The sequence below is a fragment of the Pongo abelii genome, chromosome 12, assembly GCF_028885655.2.
Source record: "Pongo abelii isolate AG06213 chromosome 12, NHGRI_mPonAbe1-v2.0_pri, whole genome shotgun sequence".
In the NCBI taxonomy this organism is placed as follows: Eukaryota; Metazoa; Chordata; class Mammalia; order Primates; family Hominidae; genus Pongo; species Pongo abelii.
The window spans coordinates 89,735,877-89,756,841 of NC_071997.2; the positions used below are offsets into that span (position 1 = coordinate 89,735,877).

The window sequence follows — 20,965 nt, forward strand, 5'->3', positions numbered from 1 at the left end:
AGAAGCAAGAAGCTAAACCATATCACCGGAGAAAATCACTTCACTAGAGGAAGATATGAATGAAAGAAAGAAGAAAGAGAAGACCACAAAACAACCAGAAAACAAATAACAAAATGGCGAAAAAATTACCACAAAAAATAAAAAGCAAGAAACTAAATCACATCACCAGAGAAAATCACTTCACTAGAGGAGTATATGAATGAAAGAAAGCAGAAAGAGAAGACCACAAAACAACAAGAAAACAAATAACAAAATGGCAGAAGTAGGTCCTTACTTATCAAGAATAACATTGAATGTAAATAAACTAAACTCTCCAGTCAAAAGACACAGACTGGCTGAATGGGTTAAAAAAAAAAACAAAAAAAAAAACCACGACCCATTGATCTGTTGCCTACAAGAAACACACTTCACCTGTAAAGACACATGTAGAATGAAAATAAAGGGATGGAAAAAGGTATTTATGCCAATGGAAACAAAAAAAGAGCAGGAGTCACTATAGTTATATCAGACAAAATAGATTTCAAGACAAAAACTATAAGAAGAGGCAAAGAAGGTCATTATATAATGACAAAGGAGTCAATTCAGCAAAAAGATATAACAATTTTAAATATATATGTATCCAACACTGGGGCACCCAGATATATAAAGGAAATATTATTAGAGCTAAAGAGCGAGATAGGCCCCAATACAATAATAGCTGGAGACTTCAACACACAACTTTCAGCATTAAACAGATCTTCCAAACAAAAACTCAACAAAGAAACATCAACTTTATCTGCACTATAGACCTAATGGCTCTAATAGATATTTACAGCACATTTCATCCAAGAGCCATGGAATACACATTATTTTCCTCGGCACATGGATCATTCTCAAGGATAGACTATATGCTAAGTCACAAAACAAGTCTTAAAACATTAAAAAAATTGAAATAACATCAAGCATCTTCTCTGACCACAATGGAATAAAACTAGAAAGTAATAACAAGAGGAATTTTGGAAACTATACAAATACATGGAAATTAAACAATATGCTCCTGAATGACCAGTGGGTCAATGAAGAAATTAAGAAGAAAATTGAAAAATTTCTTGAAACAAATGCTAATGGAAACAGAGTATATCAAAGCCTATGGGATACAGCAAAAGTAGTACTAGCAGGGAAGTTTATAGCTGTAAGTGCCCACATCAAAAAAGAGGAAAAAATTCAAATAAACAATCTAACAATGCATCTTAAAGAACTAGGAAAGCAACAGTAAACAAACCAAAAATTAATACATAGAAAGAAATAAGATCAGAGCAGAAATCAATTAAATTGAAATTTTAAAAATACAAAAGATCAATGAAACAGAAAGTTTGTTTTTTGAAAATTAAACAAAATTGACAAACCGTTAGCCAGACTAAGTAAGAAAAAAAGAGAGCAGGTCCAAATAAATAAAATCAGAAATTAAAAAGAGACATTACAATTAATATCACAAAAATTCAAAGGGTCATTAGTGGCTACTATGAGCAACTATATGCCAATAAATTGGAAAATCTAGAAGAAACAGACAAATTCCTAGATACATACAACCTACTAAGATTGAACCAGGAAGAAATCCGAAACCTGAACAGACCAATAACAACTAATAAGATTGAAGCCATAATAAAAAGTCTCCCAGAAAAGAAAAGCACAGGACTTGATGGCTTCACTGCTGAATTCTAACAAACATTTAAAAGACTAATACCAATCCTACCCCAAATATTCCAAAAACAGAGAAGGAGGGAATACTTCCAAACTCATTCTATGAGGCAAGAATTACCATGATACCAAACCCAGACAAAGACACATCAAAAAGAGAAAACTACAGGCCAGTATCTCTGATGAATATTGATGCAAAAATCCTCAGCAAAATACTAGCAGACCGAATTCAACAATACATTAGAAAGATAATTCATTGCGACCAGTGGGATTTATCCCTGGGAAGCAAGGATGGTTTAACATACAAAAATTAATGTGATACATCACATCAACAGAAGGAAAGATAAAAACCATATGATTATTTCAACTGATGCTGAAAAAGCATTTGATAAAATTCAACATCCCTTCATAATAAAAACCCTCAAAAAACTGGGGATAGAATAAACACACCTCAACATAATAAAAGCCATATATGATAGACACACGGCTAGTATCATACTGAATGGGGGAAACCTGAAAGTCTTTTCTCTAAGATCTGAAACACGGCAAGGATGCCCACTGTCACCACTGTTATTCAACATATTGCTGGAAGTCCTAGCTAGAGCAATCAGGCAAGAGAAAGAAATAAAGGGCATCCAAAATGGAAAGGAAGAAGTCAAATTATCCTTGTTTGCAGATAATATGATCTTAGATTTAGGAAAACCTAAAGACTCCACAAGAAAACTATTAGAACTGATTAAAAAAATTCAGTAAAGTTGCAGAATACAAAATCAACATACAAAATTCAGTAGCATTTCTTTATGCCAACAGTGAACAATGTGAAAAAGAAATTTTTAAACTAATCCCATTTACAATAGCCACACATAAAATTAAATACCTAGGAATTAACCAAAGGAGTGAAAGCTCTCTATAATGAAAACTATAAAAAACTAATGAAAGAAATTGAAGAGGACACCAAAAAATGGAAAAATATTCCACGTTCATGGATTGGAAGGATTAATATTGTTAAATGTCCATACTACCCAAAGCAACCTCCCAGCCAATGCAAGACTCTCTTCTCCAATATCCCAGCTTCTGCTCCATCACTTTTTTCTTGATAGAGATGGGATCTCACTATGTTGCCCACGCTGGTCTTGAGCTCCTGGGCTGAAGTTATCCTTCAACTTCAGCCTCCCAAAGTGCTGGTACCACAGGTATGAGCCTCAGTCACTCAGCCTCAATCACTTTTAAATCTGGGAAATGCACACCTTCATCAGTCAACGCATCCCATTTCTCAACAGTGCTAATCACTTTAAAAATAAGTTTGCCTCCTTGTGGTCATCACGCACAGGCTCTAGTTCTAAGCTCATGTTCTTTTCTCTAGGGCAACACTGTCTATGACTATTTCTTCTTTCACAAATATTTGAAAGCAGCTCAGAAATCCATCCTCAGTCCTCTCTTCTCCAGGATCCATGTTCCTTGGAGTTTCAACCACAGTCACCATGGATGACCTATTGTTAGAAGAAATGGAGAGGCATCTAGTCCCCTAGATCACTAAGGTCAGAAGTTGTCGTGCCAAAGACTTTGTGGGGAAAGACTGAGAACCAAAATAAGGAAGCAAAGCTTAGCCTCTACCCCAACTGCCAGCCTGTACCCCCGGGGGGGGCACTCAACCAGCAGGGAGAATACAGGCAATTAAAGGTAATTCAGTCTTACAGTTCAAGTTAAAAAGAAGAAGAAAATACATAAGATAAAAATAAATGTAGAGAAAAAAAGAAGATTAAAAGGAAATGAGTGAAAAGACCTTAGTCTCAGACAGAGGGATAGGCAGAATGAAACTTTCAAAGGGAAAGAATATACTCATTAACAAAAGAGTTTTTTTCAGCACCATAGGAAAGGTAAAACTAAAATCTCAAAAAAATAAAAATAAATTGTAAAAAGAGGTTTTTGTTTTGAGAGTCTCACTCTATCACCCACACTGGAGTGCAGTGGCGCACCTCCCAAATGGCTGGGATTACAGGCGCCCACCACCATGCTCAGCTAATTTTTTTGTATTTTTAGTAGAGATGGGGTTTCACCATGTTGGCCAGGTTGGTCTCAAACTCCTGACCTCAAGTGATCCACCCCGCTCAGCCTCTCAAAGTGGCATGAGCCACCACGCCCGGCCAAAAGCTAATTCTTTGAGAAGATAAATGAAAGTAAAAAACCCCTAACCAAACTGATTTTTTTAAAAAGAGAGAGTGAGAAAGAAAAGACACAAATTACCTATATCAGGAATTAGAGAAGGGACATCACCACAGATCTTACAGATAATTTAGAAAGATAAGGAGGGTCTATTGTGAAAATTTTATTCCAAAAAATTTAACAAGTCAAATGAAGTAGATTTTTGGAAAGACACAAAGTACTGAAGTATACTCAAGAATAAATAGATAACCTCAATAGCTTTACACATTTTAAACACTTGAACTTATAGGATTTTAAAAACATAAAACCTTCTCACAAGGAAAACTGCAGGCCCACAGAGCTTCACTGTTAATTCACAAAATATTTAATACAGAAATAGGGCCAGGCACAGTGGCTCACACCTGTAATCCCAGCACTTTGGGAGGCCAGGGAAGGAGGATCATTTGAGCCCAGGAGTTCAAGAGCAGCCTGGGCAACATGGCAAAACCCTGCCTCTGCAACAATTACAAAAAATAACCAGGCATGGTGGCACATGCCTGTAGTCCCAGCTGCTTGGAAGGCTGACAGGGGAGGATCACTTGAGCCCAGGAGGCTGAGGCTGCAGTGAGCCATAATTGCACCACTGCACTACAGCCTGGACAACAGAGTGAGACCCTGTCTCAAAAAAGAAACAAAACTCCAAAACATTGCTTAAAGAAATTGAAGACCTAAATAAATTGAGAGGTATGCTGTGTTTATGGAATCAGAAGACACACTTTTAAGAAGGTAATTCTCAAATTGTTGAATGTATTGACCAATACATTGAACACATACATTTACATTTTTTGAGACCCTGTTTAAAAAAAAAAACAAACTATGAACTATTGCTTAAAGAAATGGAAGGCCTAAATAAATGGAGAGATATACTATGTTTATGGAATCAGAAGAACTTTTTTTTTTTTTTTTTTTTTGGAGACAGAATCTCACTCTATCCCCCAGACTGGAGTGCAGTGGTGTGATTTCAGCTCACTGCAACCTCTGCTGCCTCCCAGGTTCAAGCGATTTGCATGCTTTAGCCTCCCAAGTAGCTGGGATTATAAGCATCCACCACCACACTCAGCTAATTTTTGTATTTTTAGTAGAGATGGGGTTTCACCATGTTGCCAGGCTGGTCTCGAACTCCTGACCTCAGGTGATCTGCAGAAGACATATTTTGAAGAAGATGATTCTCCTCAAATTGTTGAACATCTTGATCAATACATTTAACAGAATTTCTATCAAAATCCAAGCAGATCTTTTCATAGAAATTGGTAAACTGAACCTAAAATTTAATGAAAATGTAAAGGACCTGCAATGGCCAAAAGCATTTTGAAAGAGAAGAGCAAAATTGGAGAACTTATAATACCTGGTTTCCAAACTTACTCTAAATCTCCGGTAATCAGCACAGTGTAGTGTTGGCATAACACCATACTGACAGGTCAATAGAATAGAATGAAAGTACAGCAATAGAGCAACACATTTATGGACAGTTTGTTTTTGATAAGATGCCAAGGCAATTCGATCAGGAAAGAATAAGCTTTTCAACAAATGGTGCCATAATTTAGATACCCACATACCCCAACCCCCCTCAAAATGAGACCCTTACCTCACACCATACACAAAAATTAAGTCCACTAAAAATGGAGCATAAACCTAAATATAAGAACTAAATCATGGACTAAAATCTCGGTGAACTTGAGTTAGACAAAGGTTACTTAGATATAGCACCAAAAGTACAATCAATAATGGGTAAAGAAATCAATGAATTGAACTTCATCAAAATGTTAAGATTTTGCTCTTTAATAGACATTAGAAAATGAAAACCCAAGCCACAAACTGGAAGAAATTACAAATTATATATCCACAGGCCAAACACAGTAGTGCACGCCTGAAATCCCAGCACTTTGGGAGGCCGAGGTGGATGGATCACCTGAGGTCAGGAGTTCAAGACCAGTCTGGCCAACATGGTGAACCTTGTCTCTACTAAAAATACAAAAATTAGCTGGGCATGATGGTGTGCACCTGTAGTCCCAGCTACTTGGGGGGCTGAGGCAGGAGAATCGGTTTAACCTGGGAGGCGGAGATTGCAGTGAGCTGAGATCACACCACTGCACTCCAGCCTGGGTGACAGAGCAAGACTCTGTCTCAAAAAATATACATATTATATATCCAACAAGGGAACTATATCTAGATTATACAGAAAATCTCTACAACCCAATAATGAAAAGAGAAACAACTCAATAAAAAGCAGACAGAAGCCCAGAGTGGTGGCTTGCACCTGTGGTCCCAGCTACTGGGGAGGCTGAGGCAGGAGGATTGCTTGAATCCAGGAGTTTGAGGCTGTGATATCACGCCACTGCACTCTAGGCTGGGGGACAGAAAAAGACCCCGTCTCAAAAACAAAAACAAAACCAAAAAACAAAAAATACTTCACCAAAGAGGATATATTAATGTCTAATAAGCATATGAAAAGCTACTTAACATTATTAATGCAATTCATTGTGCATAAACTATAACTCAAAAAAGCTTTAAAAATTTAAAACTTATTAGTTATCTTTAGAAACTATTAGAGAATCAAAGATTGGTGGAAAAAGAGAAAGAATCAAACAATATCCAGTCTTTCTTATGTGAATTGTGCTTCTATAGTCATAAATACAGAAGGAATAATAGAATTAGAAAAGCACCATTGGGGAATCCTCAATAAAAATAATAGGTTTAGACCAAGATAATCAATGGCTGCTAAAACATTCGGTTAGAGGCTGGTGAAGGACTTTATAATGGATGGATTCAGCCGACCATGCTGAAATCATCAATCAAAAGCAGTATTTCTAAATGTGGGACAGCCAGACATTATGTATTTTCTTTTGTGGTGCAATAGCACACAGTACTATCTAGAATATATTTTGGGGGAAAAATAATCTCAATATTATAAAGCTTCTAGATATAATTGCCATGAGGGACAGAAGAACATGGAGCTGAAGAAAACCTTGAGCACGCAATTAGCCAAAATCTGTGGGAAATTCTAAAGGTCAGCAAAGAAATGTCATAAAAGGGGGTGAAAAGAGAGGGAATTGGAATAGATTAAAAGAGATTTATCCTTTAAATATCTTAAAGGATACACCAATCAAATGCCAAGTACAGCCCATGTTTGGATCTTGATTCAAACAAACCAATCTTCCGTAAAAATATTTTTCAGAGATATGGGTAGCAATTTGAATGCAGATGAGGTATGAGATGAAGCTAAGTAATTATTATTACTCTTGTTGGGTGTAATAATGATACTGTGGTTACGCTTTTTTAAAAAAGTGATTACCTGTTGGGTATAAATGCTGAAGTTTTGACAGGTTAAATTAAACCATATCTAGGATTTCCTTTAAAATATTCCAGGGGTAAGGGGTGAATGTTGTGGAAAGGATATAGATGAAACAATGTTGACAATTCTTTAAAGTGGAAACATGGGAGTTAACTATACTGTTCTCTCTACTTTTGTGTATGTTTGAAATTTTCCATAATAAAGAATTGGGCTTTGGTTTCATTTTGTTGAATTTCAAATGAGCTTGTTTCTACAGATCACAGCCCTCTGGCTGTGTTCTGACCTACTGAGAGTTCAACAGGATTCCTTCCCTTTACCCATATGGAGGCCACACACTCGATATCTGTAGGGTACAAATGACTGAAATGAGCCTGGGATAAAGAAAACAGCAAAGCAAGCCAGTGAATCAAGGCAGCCGGCACCTACCTCTGTGTTGGAGACTAATGGAGGAGAGTGACAGGGACCATGGCAAACCGAAAGCCACATACACATCCAAGATGGGCAGTCAGTCTTTCCATGTAGGAATAAGGGCCCCAGATGGCCCGGCTTCTTTTTTTTTTTTTTTTTTTTTTTTTTTTCCTGAGACAATGTCTCACTCTGTCTCCCAGGCTGGAATACAGTGGTGTGATCTCAGCTCACTGCAACCTCCGCCTCCCGGGTTCAAGAGATTCTCCTGCCTCAGCCCCCCGAGTAGCTGGGACTACAGGCATGGCTAATTTTTGTATTTTTAGTAGAGATGGGATTTCGCCCTGTTGGCCAGGCTGGTCTTGAACCCCTCACCTCAGGTGATCCACCCGCCTCGGCCTCCCAAAGTGCTGGGATTACAGGCGTGAGGCACCACACCCAGTCCTGACTTTTCATTAGAAACTGAAAATCTCAGCATTTCTGTGAAATCTCCCGATATGTAGGCAAATTATTATTTTTTTTTAATGTCAGCACTTTGCAAGTTAGTGCTGGAAGGCCAAACAAAACCTGTCTCCAGGCTAGATTTGTTCCACAGATGTCTGTTTTGTGATCCCTGACACCACACCATGTAATGCATTATATAGTAATGCATTAATAATCAGTTGACATTCTTAGCAGTTGGGTCACACTGCTGGCACAACCGAGGTTGCACACATCTGAAATCCCCAGATCTTTTACATGAAAACAGCTGTCAAGCCAGGCATCCTCACACATGGAACTTTGAACTGTACATAGACTTACAAGTATCTCTATGAAAATTGCATCTTGTCATTTGTCAGAAACATTTGTCTCTGGATTGGCTCCACTCTTCTTCCAAATTCTACTGAATCTGCACTCCTTTCAGGCTGTGTCACCCCTAGCTCTGATGAGCCCTTTTTCATCCAAGCATTCTACAAAGCCAAGGTCAGACTGGGTTACATCAGGTTTCTCTCCTCCTGGGGCCTGGGGTTGTTCAGTTGTCACTTCAAGCTTCCTTCCCAGTTTGGTCACTTCATACTTACCCACTTCCTTCTTGAAGCCACTAGACAGTATAGTCAGACCTAAGCCAGTGGTCTGATGCTAATAAAAATGTCATAATACTTTGTAGTTTTTAAAGCATTTTCCCGTATTCTGACTTGATTTTTTTTTTTTTTTAATTGAGACAGAGTCACTCAGGCTGGAGTGCAGTGGTGCAATCTCAGCTCACTGCCACCTCGACCTCTTGGGCTCAGGTGAGCCTCCCACCTCAGCCTCCCAAGTAGCTGAGACTACAGGCGTGCCTCACCACATTGGGTTAATTTTTGTATTTTTTGTAGAGACAGGGTTTCACCATGTTGCCCAGGCTGGTCTGGAACTCCTGGGCTCAAACAATCCTTCTGCCTCAGCCTCCCAAAGTGTTGGAATTACGGTGTGAGCCACCATGCCCTGTCTGACTTGATTTTTATCACCCACCACAACCTTAAAACATTCTATCAACATCACTTTAAGACATTGGGCCACAAATAGGCTCAGAGTATGTTTGTTGTTTATGGCCTAATCAATAATTTCTTAGCTGAAGATTTCTAAATTAAAGAAAGAACAAGTAGTTTAGCTTCCTTCCAACCCTACCATCTTACCAGGAAAACAGTTCCCAAAGCCACTGCCATTCCAGCAGTAACCAGTAGGGACAGAAACAATATTGAAGAATGTTCTAACCATAAGAGTTGTTGGAAAATGGAATAAGTTGCCTTGAGAGGAACTGAAATTCTGATGCTAGCAGTTTTCAAATAGGAGCTGGGGTTTTGTGGAAGGGATTTCTCTGTGGATAGGAGGTTGACAGAATGATCTCTCATTCATTTATTGTTGTCTATTTGGGATCTTGCTTTGAGCTAAGCTCTCAGAAGTACCTAAGAGGCTCCTGGTGGTCAGTGAGTTACCTGTGAAGATTAGAAACCTGCACTTACTGAGTCTGATCACTTTTCTGTTTGTGCATTTTAAAATTAATCACCTCTTACAAAGCAGTTTTTGGCAAATTTCCTTTTGAAAATGCCAACCCTTTCTCCATTATTCAAAAATGGAAAGAATCCATACAATGGACTATCATACAGTCATAAAAAGAAATGAAGCAGAGATATATGGTACAATATGGATGAATCTTGAAAACATTATAAAGTGAAAAAGCCAATTACAAAAGACCACATGCTGTATAATTCCATTCGTAGGAAAATCCAGACTAGGGAAATCTACAGAGACAAAAAGTGGATTTGTGGTTGCTTAGGGCTGGTGGGGGAACAGGTTGGGAAGATGGGAGGGTGAGAACTAGTCTTGAGGTGAAGAAAATGTTTGAAAATTGACTGTGGTGATGATTGTACTTACCTGTGAATATACTAAAATCCATTGAACTGTACACTCTAAAATGGGCGAGTTGTATGGTATAGGAATTATATCCCATTAAAGCTGTTGGGTTTTTTGTTTTGTTTTGTTTTTTATAGAAAGTAAGCATTTTTTTTTTTTGAGACGGAGTCTCGCTCTGTCGCCCAGGCTGGAGTGCAGTGGCGCGATCTCGGCTCACTGCAACCTGGGCCTCCCGGGTTCAAGCAATTCTCCTGCCTCAGCCTCCCGAGTAGCTGGGATTACAGGCGCCCACCACCACGGCCGGCTAATTTTTTGTATTTTTAGTAGAGGCTGGGTTTCAACAGGGTTAGCCAGGATGATCCGCCCACCTTGGCCTACCAAAGTGCTGGGATTACAGGCGTGAGCCACCGCGCCCAGCCGCAAGTTTTTTTGTTTTGTTTTGTTTTGTTTTGTTTTTTTAAGACAGGTCTGGCCCAGGCTGGAGTGCAGTGGTGCCATCTCAGCTCACTACAACCTCGGCCTCTCGAATTCAAGAGATCCTCCCACCTCAGCCTCCCGAGTAGCTGGGATTACTGGTATGTGCCACCACACCCGGCTAATTTTTGTATTTTTAGTAGATACGGGGTTTCGCCCTGATGGCCAGGCTGGTCTTAAACTCCTGGGTGATGAAAAAAAAAAACAAAAAAAAACCGCCGACCTTGGCCTCCCAAGCCGGGATTACAGGCATGAGCCACCGCGCCTATTTTTTTTATTATTATTATTATTCTTTTTTAATGGATAGAGATTTTATTTGTTTCCAAGCCTGGGCTGCATTTCTACAGGGGACCTACCCCATGACTCTGAGGATGTCTGTGAGCCAGAGGCGACCTCCCCGAGGTTGGCGAGGAACCCGGCACCAGGATGAGGGGAAGTGGGAGGCCCTTCCCACATTCCAGTTGGCATAGGGTTCCTGTTCTGCATCAGGGGGCTGGGTGGGTGAGAGCAACCGAAGCCTGGGTTAGCGGAGGAGATAGACAAGAGCTCCGCCCTCCATCTATTTCCCTGAACGTTCTAGATCTTGATTTTCACCACTCGCGGGGTAATATTTCCACCCAAAATCTAGCAACGATCCCGTCCATGAAAACAGCTGAAAATCTCCCCTTTGAAAGAACACGTCCAGGAGGCTTTCCACCCCTTAACTGAGCTTGAGCCTGCTTTGCCCACCCCGCTGGGGATGTGGGACAGGGCGCATCCGCCCACCACTTGGCCTGATTTCCCGGCCCCCGGGAGGACTTCTGAACCAGGATTTGTGACGTGCCGCTAGGAGAAGGGGCACATGATGGGGAGGTGAACTCTCCGAGCACATTCCCCAAACTGCAGATCTGCCCAGGGACGGCTGGGAGCCTGGGTTGAGGAGAAGGGCCCGCAGTCTTATTGGTCTCTGCAGACAGAAGCGAGGGGGAAGAACTCATCACGAGTTACAAGGGCGGTAAACAGCCGCCCCAGGTCTCCCCACAGCTCCCTGGACGCCCCGCGCTAGGCCTCGGGCCCCAACGCCTGGGAGTGGTCGGCGGTGCTTGGGCCCCGCCCGGGGGCGAGGGGCAGCGGCCCGGCCCCGGGCCTCATCTCCGCACCGGGAGCTCAGGCTCACACTGTAGAATGAAGTACCCAGAATATTCGATCCCCACGGCCAGCTAGGGACCCCGCCACAGTGGAGCGCCTCGCCACCTCCATCCGCCCTCCTGTGGTCCGGGACTAGGTGCAGTTACAGTACCCGCCTAAGAAGAGCACTAGAAGGACGCAGTGGGTGGATGTCCGGGTTCGAGCGGCTGCATGTTGCGCGGTAGCAACAAGTAGCTCGGAAAAGGGGCATTGAGAGTCCACTGCGAGCTGCTTCCTGCTTGCGGCCGATGGGGACGTGCGGCAGAGCAGTTAGAAACAAGAAGGGAGAAGACTAAAGAGAGACTAACTCCTTCCTTCTGGCAACGAGATACACAAAAGGGGTTGCAGACATCCAAAAGGGTCTTGCTCCAGGTGAGGCTCGAACTCACAACCTCGGCATTGCTCTGCATGTACTGCTGTATAAGTACCGCGCGCTAACCGATTGCGCCACTGGAGCTCCGCTAAGCGGGCCTCGCGATGGCTCTATCAGGGTGCACTGGCGCCCGCGGCGGTCCTCGGCAGAGCATGCGCGTTCGCGGTGCGAGCCCAGGCCCGAGCCTTCTGCGACTTCGCGCCGAGCTCCAGGCTGTTCCGCGGCCGAGCGAGCCGGGGAAGCCTACGAGTGTCGCCCTCGGGGATGGAGGGGCCGCCTAGCCTGGCCGTGACGGGAGGGCCACGGGGGCCCTGCAAAGTGCGCAGCGCGCAGCCCCGGGCCTCGCCGTAGGAGGAGCGGCCCCAGCGCCTGCGGCCGGAAAACCCCCTCTATGGGCTTCGCGTCCCGGAGCCGGCCCGCGAGGGGCAGGGCCCAGGCCGGGGAAGCGGCAGGCGGGCCTCGCCGCGGTGGTGACGCGGACCGGGGGTGGGGCTGGGGCTGGGGCTGGGGCTGGGGCTGAGCTGGGCGGCCTTGCTCCCGCACCCCGGGGAGGCCCGATCCGACTGCCCGCGGGGCCCCCCGGAAGGAGCGCGTCCGGAGCCCCCCAGTGGCGGCTGTCGGGGGTGCCCCGGCCGGACGAGGCCAGGGGCCGGGGGCGGCGCGCGGCTGTGGCTTGGCGCCTGGTCCGGCTCGCGAGGTTCCCGTGGCTCTTGGGCCCTCCAGGCATGAGGCGGGGCCCCGAAACCCTGCCAGGCCACCCCGAGCGGAGGACGCGGAGATAGCCCGGACTTTGGAGAAGTTGCAGCCCAAACCCTGCGTGTTTTGTTGGGCCACAAAATGTTTGATGTTAAAACTAATTTCCATTATTTAAAATCAGGAGATCTCATACAAATATCTAGATATCCATTTAAAAACAAAACAAAATCTAAACACTGCACCCAGGCCTGAATTATGACTGTTCTGGGCCGTAGGCACTTTTGTCTTCGTGAGCTCCTGTCCTCCATTTTAAAAAAAAAGAAAAAGTTTTGAAAATTATATTTTACCACTGTGATGATATAAAAATGAATGTAATTCAAGCTGAATTTATTGCTATATTCATTATTACTATTTTTCATTTGTTAATACTATATTCGTTTTCTTCTCATTTCAAAAGAAATTAACATTTAAATGTTTTTTCTGGTCTATGCACTGTGCCTGTTGTACCTAATTGATAAGCCTGCCAGGAAGCTGGTCCTCCAGGAAAGGTAGCAGCCCCCTCCGGAGTGCCAGCCTCCTCCGGAGTGCCAGCCTCCTCCGGAGTGCCAGCCACCTCCCGAGTGCCCACCATCCCCTGTCTCTTCCTTCAGGCTTGTCTCACTCATCTTGATGGTCCCTGAGCACCTGTTGGCATGTTGGTCACCTGTTTGATGACGTCTGCTTTCCTGGGAGAACCAGCCGAGCAAACAACAGAATGATTATGGCAATAATGGGGGAAACTGCATGAGCAAGCGATGGACAGAATGAAGGTCATTTGTGTAGTCACCTTGAGGGTGACTTGGCCACAGTAACAGATTGTGTTAGGGTGACAAATGTCAAGCAGTGGGATGGTACTGGACTGTAGAAGGCCTTGAAACTCGAGCAGAAGAGTTAAAGTGATCAGGTAGACCATGAGGAGGTAGCAAAAGATTCTATGTAAGGCAGGGGGCCTCCCGAAGGAGTTTTTAGGAAAGTCTCCGTAGAAAGAAGCCCGGGGAGGCTGTTTCCAGATAGTTTTGTAAGCTGAAAGACACATGGAGACTCAGGAACTCAGAACAGGGATGGTCAACACCTCGCAAGATCCCATGCCGCACCAGGCAGGTGGTGGGATGCAGGGCTCTTTACAGCATGCCAGGATTAGGGCTCCTTGGAGCCTTTGTGGATGAGGCCAGGGTAAATCAAGGGCAACAGAGAGTGATCCGTTAAATAAATTCTTCCTGGAAGCTGGAACAGGATGTAAAGGTAAATACATGGTTTGTGCAGGGTGGGGATGATTTTCTCCCCCCTAAGTTGGAAGGGGTTAATTCCTGGTAACAAGTAAATTGTGGACTCATACACAGCGTCTTCTGAAATCCCGTAGCATTTGCAGAATTTGCCCTTCCTCTGGAGTCTCTCAGGCAAAGCCCACCTGGTGAACCACGAGCAGCAGAGTTGGCCCTCGGTGGTCCAGCATCCCCTCCCACTAGCCCCATTCGTGGATCATTGGTTCCACAGATACTGACTGATCCCCGACTGCATGTAAAGGGAAGGCAGCACCTCATAAAGTGAACCTAAATTGCTTAGCCCCCAAGAATATTGGTTCTCTAATGAGGAGCCTAGTGTGGGTAAGGCTGCACCTGGTGAAGGGGGCAGGGTCAGAAACTCTGCTGCTGGAGATCTTTTCCAGCAAGGAAAAGTCTCCTGGGACCTGAAAGGCACTTTACCTCACCCAGACTTTCGCTAAAGAACAGTGAACTAGGAGTCATCGCTGTGGTCCTCTTAACTTTGTAAGAGACTGTAATAAGTCTCTTACTCTCTCTGGGCCTCAGTTTCCTCATCTATAAATTGAAGAATCTAGACCAGATAAGAGGTCTCCAGCCTGGCTTGACTAGTGGAGGACCCCTTTTACCATGTATACTCTTGCCAACACCTTGAAATTATTTTATCATGCAATAATTTGTGTATGATGTGTAATAGAGAAGGGATTGTTAAATAAAACTTATTTTAGATCCATGTATAACTTTGAAACAGTAATATCGGCCGGGCACTTTGGCTCACACCTGTAATGCCAGCACTTTGGGAGGCCAAGGCAGGTGAATCACTTGAGGCCAGGAGTTTGAGACCAGGCTGGCCAACATGGCGAAAACTCGTGTGGGTTGCAGTGAGCTGAGATCACACCACTGCACTTCAGCCTGGGCGACAGAGAGAGACCCTGTCTCAGTAAATAAATAAATACAGCAGTAATATCTATATTATTAAAAGACTAGTTTCAACCTTTTCACATTTTCCAAGTAATGCAAAATGTTTAAAGTAATTATGTAAGGGGAAAGCATGCTTTGTTAACAAATATCTTTTAAAATAACATATATCTGGTATTGGGACAAATGTATATTAAAATGTATGAAACTTAATGACTCATTGTAGCATCAAAAATAGACAAAAACTGCTTTCCTAAATGAATGTTTGGAATTTATGCCTTTTGCATTTTTTAAAAAAAAAACTGGTTTATTTTTATTACTTTCATTTTTTGTGTCTAAATGATGAGATAAAACAGAAGGGTTCAGACTGCTGTATGCAAGTGACATTCTGCAAATAGCATGATGTGAGTATGGCTGGTCTTCATTTCTAATAATGAGAGGCCAAATCAGATGTAATGGTCACTATATTTTCTCTCTGACTTTGGTTTCAGAGATACAAGACACACCGTGATGAGCCATATAAACAGTTTGATGGGCTGAATGCAATGTGTAGGTCTAGTGAATGAAAATCGTCTTGGTTCAAAATTGTAGAATTCTCGTTTTATGGTCCTCATTTACTTTATTCCAGCAAATGTTTTATATTTTCTATTTTTAGCCAGCTTTTCATTATGGGTATATATTAAGCAGCATATGACTTTTAAAAATATTGCTGTAGAGTAGGCAAAGCCCACGTGAGAAGCCACCCAAGCAGCTGTCATATGAACGCATATCTGGTGTTCAAGGAATGAACGCTTCATGTATCGGTGAGCACGCATTCAGAGGCTTCCAAAGTGATTCCATTTTAATGGGTAGCGGGGGATCTTAAAGGATTATTTTAATTGTTATTTTTCCAAATGGAAATGTAAAAGACGCCACTGCCACGTGCAACACTGTGGAGCTTCCTGAATGCCTTTCAGAACCCCCTCCATTTGTCAGTGTCTGAGGTCCCCTCCTGTCCTGATAGTCCATGATGCTCACCAGCACCCCCTGGGAAAATGACCCCTTATTTTCCCTTAGGAGGAGAAAGAGGTGTAGGTCTCAAGGCCCATGCTCTAGGGAAGTATGATACAGATTTGAACCAATTACACAGAGTGGAACATATGATAATTTGAAGGATCCCATCAAATTGTCTGGATTGACACCGAAATGAAGAAGTGGTGAGAGCCTGTCAGATGAGAAAACTTTTAAAGATTGGTAATGTCCAGTGTTGAGAGTGTGGGGAAATGGATAGTCTTTAGTTGGTTTTGTTTTTAAGATAGTTTACCAGAATCTGTCAGTGTTTTTAAGTGCATGTATCTTTTGACCCAACAATTTCTATAAGATTCTCTCTTACAGATATACCCATACTTGTGAACAAATATACCATATTTCATAAAATCTAAAACACCCTAAATTGTAAAATGTGCTATTATTTTATGTACCATTAAGAAAACAAAACCTACCGTTTTAACTATGACACAGTCCTTTCATATAACTTAGAATTGTGTTTTATACTCATTAAGATCGCTCCTAGCCGGGCATGGTGGGTCACGCCTGTAATTCCAGCACTTTGGGAGGCCGAGGTGGGCGGATCACAAGGTCAGGAGATCGAGACCATCCTGCCTAACATGGTGAAACCCCATCTCTACTAAAAATACAAAAAATTAGCCAGGCGTGGTGGTGGGTGCCTATAATCCCAGCTACTCGGGAGGCTGAGGCAGGAGAATGGTGTGAACCCGGGAGGCGGAGGTTGCAGTGAGCCGAGATCGCACCACTGCACTCCAGCCTGGGCAACAGAGCCAGACTCCATCTCAAAAAAAAAAAAATCGATCCTATGGATGACTCGATGTATTTTTAATCATATGTTCCTCTGGAGAGCCATTGCTTTCCGCTCACCTTTTCAGCCTCATAGTTTCTGTCACTGACAAACACTTCAAGGAGGACAGCAGCTCAGGGTGCCGAGCTCACCTGAATGCACTTCCTCTTCTCCATGAAATTTTGGCCCCTTAGCCCTTAGACTGCCTTGGTGGCTCATTGTTGCATTCAGACAGATTGGGGGTAGGGTGGGGTATTTACAGAATTTCTAGCTACTAGCAGTGGGAAGGTTAGTTTCATGGAAGCTGATGCATCTGTAGATAATGTGACCACATAATTTATCCTCCAAACAGGGACATTTCTGAGAGTCAAAAGGAGCACTATTAATAATACTGGACCAACAAGCATGAATTGTGCTGTCCCGGACAATCTGGAACATATGGTCACCCTAATCCTAGCTCCCTTTTGTGTTACCATAAATATATAAACCATAATTAGGGAAAACTCCTTGCTAAACGTCTCTATAAGAACATGGATGGGGTGTGTACCAGTCCATTTCATACTGCTCTGCTCCGCTCCAAATTCGCCCTTCTTGGCCCTGCTTTGTGATCCTGGAGCTGGACCCTGAAAGTATTTGTCTTGTCAGCTGGTGCCACTGTTAGGTCTTGCCAGTAGAAAGTGCTAGAAGAACACTAGAAGGGACTTCTCTTCCTAGCTCAGTGCTTTTCTTCTGGCTCCTACAGCACAGCTGCCAGTGGGCGGCTTCCCAGTGAGATTTTGCCAGCACCCAGCAGAGTCTCCTGCTTGCCATCCTCAGCCTGCAGTGCCTCAGCAAACTCCTCCACCATCCGCAGGCCCCGGCGCCACCCTCACCAGTGAGCTCTGAATCTCAGCCTTGGAGGGGAGGGAGAGTTTGTTGCTTCCTCGGGTTCCCTATGTCAGCCCTAGAGGTAGTGGCTGCTCCCTTTGTTATTCCTGAATTATCTAGAGTTCCATTTACCCTTCTTCATAATGAATCCTCCTTTACTAGTTAATAATTTTTTACATTAAATTTTCCCTGTTCAAACTACTGGTGTGTCTGAATCTTGACTGATAGGATGCATTTATTATTTCTTTTCACTTGTTGGAGAACAGCAGCCTTCAAAGAACATGGAGAACATGGTGGTCGGTGGGTAAAAATAATACACTTACATAGTACTTATCATGTGCTAGGCAGCAACTCCAAGAACTTGACACCCTATGAAGCAATTTCGTCCTCACAGCAACCCCATGAAGCAAGTAGCATTCTCGTTTCCTTTCACCGATGAGGAACGTGCAGCACAGTGAGGTCGTGCAGTTTACCAAAACAAGTGGTAAAGCTAAGATTCAAATACAGATTGTGCAACTGAAGATCCATGCCCTCAAACTGTATGGAGTAGATGGCTCATTTTGCCACTTGGAGAACAGTGAGCATGCCTGGCCTTGACAACTCTGTGCCTCTCAGGGTCACCCCCAAGAGAGGCTCTTGTCAGGCTCACAGAAGCCTGTGTATTGGTGGCCAAAGCATTCCAACTTGAAACATGGGAAAGACCAGTTAGAATTCTGACCCCTAGAGAGGTGAAAACCGTGACCCAGGCACACTGGGCGCCTCTGTGCCTAGATTCCCCTCTGCTGAGGAATGGGGAGGGTTCCTCTGTCAATCTTGGCAAGGGATGGACCCAAACCTATTGAACCAGATAGAGGTCTCGGAGGCCACAGCACAGATGATGATGACTTTCCTGTGAGAGGACAAAGGAAGAGTTTCAACAGAGCCTGCCAGGGAGCTCTAGGGTTTCAGTAACACTCAAGGTGTTCCTTAGGTCAAAATTTTTGGGTGAGTAGGAAAGCCCACCTTGTGGGGAAGAAGAAAGACAAGAAACTGGAGTAAAACAACCTACATCCATGTTTCTGCTCAACCAACTGGTTGAGTGACTTCAATAGTTGTCCATTGATCATATATACCACAGTTGGCTGAGCCATTCTCCTTTTGATGGACATCCTAGGCTCTTTCCTGTGTGGGGCTTTTACAAGCTTCTAGGAGCATATGTATACAAGTATTTTTATTTTTATTTCTCTTGGATAAATACAGAAATGGAATTGCTGGGTTGTAAGGTATGTTTATGTATAGTTTCTTTGTTTTTAGCATTTTTATTTGGCAAATTACACATAACATAAAATTTACCATTTTAACTGTTTTTAAATTGTACAATCCAGTGGCATTTAGTACATTACCACGCCCGGCTAATTTTTGTATATCTCCTGACCTCAAGTGATTTGTCCGCTTCAGCCTCCTAAAGTGCTAGGATCACAGGAGCCACCGCACCTGGCTATTTTTTTCTTTTTATTGTGGTAAAATATACAGAACATAAAATTTACCGTTTTAACCCTTTTTAAGTGTGTGATTCAGTGGCATTAAATACATTTACGTTGTTGTACAACCATCTCCACTATTCATCTCCTCAACTTTTTTCTCATCTCAACTGAAACCCCATACCCATTAAACAATAACTCTCCATTACCTCCTCCCCCGAGCCCAGTAACCACTATTTTACCTTCTAGCTCTACAAATTTGACTATTCTAAGTATTCATAAAAGTGGAATCATATAATATTTGTCCTTTTGTGTATGCTTTGTTTCACTTAGCGTAATATTTTTAAGGCTTATTTATGTTGTAACATCTATCAAAACTTCATTTCTTCTTAAGGCTGAATAATATTTCATTATATGTGATACTACGTTTGGTTTATACATTCATCTGTCAATAGACGCTGGGTTGTTTTCATCTTTTAGTTACTGTGAATAATGTTACTACTAACATCGGTGTACAAATATCTGTTTGAGTCCCTGCTTTCAATTCTCTTGGGTGTATCTCTAAAAGTGGAATTCCTGGAAGATACAGTTAATTCTATGTTCACTTTTTTTGATAAGCCACCATACAGTTTTCCACAGCAGCTGTGCCATTTTTACATTCTCACTAACAATACACGAGAGTTCCACATCTTCACCAACACTTGCCATTTTATGTTTTGGTTTGTTGTGGTTGCTGTTGTATTTATAATAGCCATCCTAATGAAATGAAGCAGTATCTCACTGTAGTTTTGATTTGCGCATCGCTAATCATTAGTGATGTGAGCATCTTTTTATGGGTTTATCAGCCATTTATATAATATCTCCTTTGGAGGAATGTCTGTCAAGTCCTTTGCCTATTTTTTAAATTCTGTTGCTTGTTTTTTTTTTTTGTTGCTGAGTTTGGGAAGTTGTTTTATATTCTGGCTATTAACCCGTTACCAGATACATGGTTTGCAAATATTTTCTCCCATTTTGTAGCTTGCCTTTTCACTCTCTTGATAGTGTCCTTTGATGCACAAAAGTTTTTAATTTTGATAAAGGTCCTATGTTTGGTGGTTGTTGGGGGCTTTGTTCTTGAGACAGGGTCTATCTCTGTTGCCCAGATTGGAGTGCAATGATGCAATCATAGCCCACTGCAACCTCAGACTCCTGGGCTCATGCAGTCCTCCTGCCTGAGCCTACCCAGTAGATGGGACTATAGGCACACGCCACCACTGTCTGCGAACTTTTTTTTTTAATTAGAAATGAGGTCTTGCCATGTTTCACAGGCTTGTCATTAACTACTGACCTCAAGGGATTTTCCCACCTCAGCCTCCCAAAACACTGGGATTACAGACATGAGCCCCAGAACCCGACCCTTATGTTTAGTTTTATAAGAAACTATGGAACTCTTTTTTTTCAAATTAGTTGTGCCACCTTATACTCCCACCAGTAATGTTGAGTTCCAGTTGCTTTACATCCTCACCAATGCTTCATATTGTCAGTCTTTAATTTTAGCCATTCTACCGGGTATGTAATAGCATCTCATTGTATATTTAATTCGCATGTTAATTTGCATTGAATATTTAATTTGCATATATTTAATTTGAGCATGTCATTAATTGCTCAACTAATGATGTTGAGCAATATTTTGTGTGTGCTTATTGGTCATCTGTGTATCTTTATAAAATGGTTGCTCAAACCTTTTGCCCATTGTTTTGTTGTTTTTTTGTTTGTCTTCTTTTTCGTTTTTGAGTTTTGGTCTTTTTTTTAAATTAAGTTGTAGGAGTGGCTAAATGCCTTTGGTAAGTCATTGATTTTCTGTCTCTTTATCTGTAGGTAGCAAGTATGAATTCCTCCATGACATTTGGGCTATAAGAAATGCCAAGCTTGGCCACTACTCACAGTACC

General features: G+C 42.5%; 1 non-coding gene across 1 annotated transcript; it reads right to left on the bottom strand.

The window, feature by feature from the left end:
- Positions 1–11,954: 11,954 nt before the first annotated feature.
- Positions 11,955–12,047, bottom strand: TRNAI-UAU (transfer RNA isoleucine (anticodon UAU)). Its single transcript is given in 2 exon segments — positions 11,955–11,990; positions 12,010–12,047. It is a non-coding gene; the product is annotated as a tRNA-Ile (tRNA).
- Between the last annotated feature and the right edge of the window lie 8,918 nt (positions 12,048–20,965).